The following is a 6,346-nucleotide window of genomic DNA, read 5'->3' as shown; positions in this document are numbered from 1 at the left end:
TATCATTGGCCTGGTAAAGAAGGCAGCTCATAAGCCGACTCCCGTATCCCCTCCGTTCTTCTTCCCAGAGGCAGTGAGCAGACCTCCAATGAAAGGGAACAGCTGTTCTCAGAACGACCAACTGCAGAGGACACTGTTAAGTGGAAGGTGCCTATAAGAGTTCCAGTGAGACCTGGTGACTGAGCCAGTCTTTGCAAGATGCTGGATGACCCTGTGATTTACAGGTGGGAGCTGCTTGAGAAAAATATCGAGTATTTTCTACATTTCACACCTAGGCTGTTGCACTAGAAATTCAAAGATATGAATCCCTGCTCTTAAAGACCTCAGAGTGTGGTAGAAGAGAAAGATGTGTGGACAAATAATTCAAGTACACTGTTGCAAGTGCTGTAGTAGAGCAACGTGTGAGGCCAAGCGAATTCAGAACGGGCTTCAGAGACAGTATCTAAGCTTTCATGAAGCTAAAGTTTTCTTCTGTCAAAGAAAAAGAATGTCACTAACATCAAAATAAGCAGTTTTTCATGTGAGGAACAAAATTATTTGAATCAATTGCCAGGTGAAAATTCTCTACAGAATTCCTCATGATAGACAACATCTTTAGCCAAAACTGTACAATTGATATCACAGAGTTCCAGAGTGGACTCTCCCAATAACCCTCAGTCTGAAAAGCTCCTTGCTTGGAGAATTGGCTGCAAACATTGCCTTCCTGCTTCCTCCGACCTTTAGGAAACCCTCCCCTACAGCCACGTTCTAATACGGCATTTGAAAATTGAGAGTGGGTAGATAGGAGTCAGCATCAGGAGAGTGCTAGGCCTGGAAGAGGAATGGATCTGGACTGAGGGTACCTGAGTTCAACATTGTGAACAGTATGATAGGAGCCACCAATAAATTTGTTCGGACAAATTGAAAACTATATACCTCTTTATTGCTTTCATAGCTCCTTTGTAATGTCTCTCCTGCATTCAAATGGCATGTGTCAGCTCCCCTCAGTGAGGGTCAATCTGAGGGGCAGCCTCACTGTCGGTGAGAAGCACAGAGCCAGCTGTGATGTCACATCTTCTCTTGATGTCTCTTCTGTCTGCTTGAGTTATCTGGGGAAGGAATTACCACTGGTAGAAAATAGTTCTGAATTTTGTACTGATTCCATTTCTAAAATTACGTTTTTAACTGTGGTAAAATTTACATAACATACATTTTACAACTATAACCATTTAAAGTGTACAATTCAGTGTCAGTAAGTACATTCAAAATAAATTGTAACTGTTACCACTGTGCCCTTTAAGAACTTTTCATTACTCCACACAGAAATTCTGTGCTCATTAAATAATGGCTACTCATTCTCTCCATTGTCCAGCACCAGGCTCCTCCTAATTTATTTTCTGTATTCATGAATCTCCTAGTTTCAATACTTCATAAAATTTGAACTTACAGTATTGTTCTTTGGTGTCTGGCTTATAATGCTGAGCATGATGTTTCCGGGTTCATCTATGTCACAGCATGTATTAGAATTTTGTACGAACTGTAAGTTATTATCCAGATACTATAATTGACATTAGCATGGAAAGGTCAGATGTTTTCAGTGTTGCTTCTCATGTTAACAGCCATAAAACTAACTGAAAGTTAAGCCAGAAAAATTTATACAAACCCTGGAAGTATGGAGAATTCTCCTGTAACTGAAACAATGTGTAAGCAAATAAATGATTTTCGAGATAATTTCCACTTTGAAACCAATACTGAGGCTTCCAATGGCCAAATTGAACTGATGGAGCATATTTATGGGCTCCTCACTGGTGCATTAGTCCAGGAAGAGCTAAATAAGAACTTATTGGTTCTTAAGGGGAAGGGGCCATGGTTATCTTTGCTAGAAACCAAGGCCAACATGTCACCATTCTGTGGACAAATGACAGCAGAGGACTTTTGATAAAACCAATTCCCTAGACTATTTTTATGAAGAGAGAGTTTGTCTCTAAGTACATTAGTTTGCTCTATATATGAGAATTCGATGGAACTTAGATACAACAGAACTCACTTATTCAGAACTGAGTTACCAACTGCAGTAATGCCTCCAGTCATAAAAGAGAACATGATTTTTAGGGGAACATAATCTGAGAGATTAATAAGGAATCTTCGTTTATGATATAATCAGGTACAAACATGTAAAAAGAAGAGTTTTAAGGTTTCGGACAGGAACTCCATGCATTACAATGAAAATTTTAGAAAAAGTGTTCAGTAAGAAAGAGTCAATGTAAGATAACAGGGAAAATTTGTTGGTAATATCAAGGAGAATCTAAACATTGTACTGTCAGACTAATGCTTTCCACAAATGAAAACCGCAATTGTCAGGTTAGATAAACATCTATTCGAAGACCTTGAGGAACCACTGAGACATTTCTGAGGCAGAAGGCTAAGAAAAATGCATATAATTGTCAAGGGTGGAAGGGCAGTGTTGCTCTCAAAGTCCTGTCTGACTGACAGGGCAGAGGCTCTTCCTCACTGCCTGAATCTGCTTCCCGACAGCTCCAGGGTTTCCTGAGCAAGCCGCCCTCCACCTTCATCCACCTCAGGTGTGTCCTGCAGATCCCTCTGGAGAACCAGCTTCAGGTTCTGCCAATTTTGATGCTTCCCAACGGAACCCACGAAGAAGTAAATGATGGGGTTGGCACTGCTGTTAAGAGTGGACAGGAAAATAGAAACTAGATGAACATGACAAAATAAGACTTCCCAGTCCACGTGGATCCATAAAAAGGAAAAACTGAATGCCAAAGGGCAGGCCGCAGAGGAGGAAGACCAGCACTGTGAGCAGGATGGTCAAGCACAGCCTGGTCAGCGGTATCTTCCAGGATCCACAGAGAATCCTGATCAGCAGGATCAGGCTGGACCCACAGAGATCCACACGTAAAAAAATCAGCCACGCGACTGTGATGAAATCTGATGTTTGACACCAAGCAGAATCAGCACCACTAAACAGGAAGCCACAGAACATCTACTCCAGGATGCTCCGCAGCAGGGACAGGGCCCAAAGCAGGACATACACCACCGCTGACAGGTGTGTGGGGCGGCGGCAGCGTTACCAGATGGGCCACAGGATTGACAGGCAGCGCTTGGTGCTCATGGCACTCAGAATGTTCAGGCCTGCCAAGTAGGGAAAGGTCATCACAGGCTAGAGGATTAGAGAGATGGGATGGACGTTATTGATGAGGCGTAACGGGGACGTATAACGTGGCCGCTGAGGAAGAGGAAGTCAGCCATGGACAGGTTGAGGATGTAGATGGAGAAGGCGGTCCTGCGCATGCGGAAGCCCAGGAGCCAGAGCACAACCGCGTTTCCTGTCAGCCCGACAAGGGAAATGATGCACGTCAGCCCCATGAGGCTCAGGGTCTGCTTGTAGCAAGGAGTCTCCTCAGTTCCGTTGATTGATGTCAGTTCTGTACCCAAGGCTGAGATGGTTGGATCCATGCTCAGAAACCCCAGTCTGGTGCCCGTGGGAACACAAACCAGATGTGATCACCAGCTGTATCATCTCCGATTCTCCCCACCACCCTGCCATGTGGGATTTACTGTCCTTATTTTAAGGAGAGAGAAACAGAGGCTTGCAGAGAATAAATCACCTATCAAAAGGTGGGGGTCCTCAAATAGAGTTTGAAATCCAGTTCTTATTGATTCTGAAGTCTGACCTCGCTCTGCTGCCACACAAGTTCTGTACGGACACGGGAGTAACCTTATGATCAAAACACCCTCACTCATCCAGCCAGGGCTGTGGACCGGATCATTACTGTATCCTGGGCCTGACATTTTCTCTCAGGTGGAGGAATTCAGATACACAAAGAGGTGGTTGTGACACCCTCATGACTAGGACTGATCATCCATGGACAGGAAAGAAGACCATGCATTATGAACCAGAGGAAAATGTGACCTTCGCTAGGATACCTGTGAAAATGGCTGGGCCTGGTGGGTGAGAAATAACTCAGTGTGTCAGTCATTGCAGACAGGACCACATTTTACATTTTATACTCCCAGTGCCTATTTCCATGAGCAGCACACTGTGCTCTTCATAAATATTCATTCAATGAATGAATGCACGCATGAGGAGCCTAATGGTACTGGTAGATTTTGGTGAAATGGAAAATAAAAATGAAAGCACTATGTACACCATTAGAACACATAAGTGTAATTAGATGAAGAAAATTTCATTCGTCAGATATCTATTTGTGGACAGCTCTATCTGTGTTAAAAAGAATTATTGGTGTGTGCCTCAACCTGAAATTGACCACTGATGTGTCTTTAAAATGAGGACTTGATGTGGTTATGCTGAACATCTAGAAGAATTTTGTATACAATGTTTGTGTAGGATGTGGGTCTGAGCTGAATTGCTCAGCCATATAGCAGAGGAAAGAGTAAGTGAGGGTGAGGTCTGAGTGCCACTGAAATAGGTAATTGAACTGTTGGAATATCTATGGGGAAGTGCTAAGTGTTCTGCTGGGTATATACAGTGTAAACCAATTTCATTCTTTCTTTCAGGATATCTTTGTTAGCATTTCTTTGTTGCTGTAAACATTTGTATGAGAGAAGTCCATGATGGGAAATAGGAGATGTGTAGGGCTTGGAGTATAAAGAGAGATGTTCATGCAGATTTCAACTGGAGAATGAGGATTAGGTCTAATCTGGGAGAATAACAGCTGCTGATTGAGAGTTTTAAGGTATTGTCTCTTTTAATCATCTGAACAGCCTAGGAGGTAAGAATGAGTATTATTCCCATATGGCAGATAATGCATTGGAACACACACAAAAAAAGTTAACTATTCATTCTGGGACTCATATAGTGTGAATTTGAGCCCAGTAGGGCTGACTCACGATCCAGTCTTGGAGCAGCCCTTTAGACCTGCACCACTCTGTCAATTATACATGTTAGAGGGGGTAAAGCAGAGGAGTGATTCTCAAGTTAAATCCAAGTTGGCAGGCAAAATTGTGGGTTGAAAAAAAAAAACTAAACAAATTTCAGATAGAGAAAGAGAAGCAAATCAAAAAGGGAACAAAATAGAGGAGAGTGAAAGCCACTTAGGAACAAATTCAGGAGCTCCTTTTTGCTATCAGAGGCCACGTTTGCTCTGGAATCCCGAGAATGCACATGGGCAGGAGCTCTCCAGGTGGAAAGAAGATGCATCCTCCTCTGGGAGTACAGAGGAGCATCTGGAGTGAATGCATCCATCATGAGCTCTCTTAGAGAGACAAGCTGCCACAGCTCTGACTGGCCCGAAAAGGAAATGGGAGAAAAAGGAGAACCTCTGTTATCCACACTCACAGCACTAAATACTTTGTCCATTTATATTTAGGGTAATGGTGTACTTGTCTTCCTCATGAAACCTGAAGCTTCATAACAACTAAGTCATGACTGTCTTTTTCACTGTAGTATCACCAACATTTAGCATGTGTTCCTTAAAGATCATCTATGGTGTTATCTTCATATAACGTAAGATGAAGCCAAGACCTAGAGAATTAAAGGGTTTTCCTGAGATCACAACACAAACAGCAGGTCCAGTACCAGCCCCTGGTTCCTGGAGCCGTCATGAGACTTCTATACTGTTCTCTGCCCCATCATTCATTATTTCAGAGGAGTTCCTGATAAACCTTGATGTGAGCACAGAATCAGGGACAGTCAGAGGCAGAGGAGACTGCTACGTTGCCCTAATATTCATTTTCCTTTTTGGTCACATAACAATTCCGAGAGTTTAAAAGCAGCACAAGGACCCACATTCCAGTTTTTCTTGATGCAGGGAGCCATCATATGACCAGGTGCTGTTCAATGAAAGATGCACAAAAGTGAAGTAAGCAAGTCCTGGCTCAGAGGATCAGTCAAAGAAGCAAAGCCTCTCCTTTTCTTCATTTTTTCCCATCATGCTGGAATGCTAGTGTGGCTGGAAACCATGTAAGATCACAAGGATGAGGGCAACTCTCCAGGGACTGCGGAGTAGTAATTTTTGGAATTCTGATGTACAATGCCTTGGAGCATCCAGCACAGATCTCAAAGATAGTCATTTCTGGGTAATCACAGAGGCTTGTATCTGGAACCACAGCACACACCAAAATCTTCAGATACTCAATTTCCTTATATAAAATGATGTGATATTTGTACAAAACCTGTGCACTTTCTCCCAGACATATTAAATCATTTTTAAGTTACTTAGAATAACTGGCAAAATGCAAATGCCGTGTAAATTCTTGTTTTACTGTATTTTTTGGAAGTAATGACAAGGAAAAACAAGTTTGTACCTGTTCAGTACATACACAACTCTGCCATACCATTATTTTTAAAATAGTTTCCACCTGTGGTTTGTTGAATCTGCAGATTGAG

General features: G+C 42.5%; 1 pseudogene; it reads right to left on the bottom strand.

Annotated features, from left to right (window-relative positions):
• Positions 1 to 2,487: 2,487 nt before the first annotated feature.
• On the bottom strand, positions 2,488 to 3,453 carry LOC100438641 (mas-related G-protein coupled receptor member X1-like; annotated as a pseudogene).
• Between the last annotated feature and the right edge of the window lie 2,893 nt (positions 3,454 to 6,346).

Source organism: Pongo abelii, chromosome 9 (genome assembly GCF_028885655.2).
Source record: "Pongo abelii isolate AG06213 chromosome 9, NHGRI_mPonAbe1-v2.0_pri, whole genome shotgun sequence".
NCBI classification, from domain to species: domain Eukaryota; kingdom Metazoa; phylum Chordata; class Mammalia; order Primates; family Hominidae; genus Pongo; species Pongo abelii.
The sequence above is the reverse complement of the archived record's forward strand: the minus strand, read 5'-3'. Positions and strand labels throughout refer to the sequence as shown.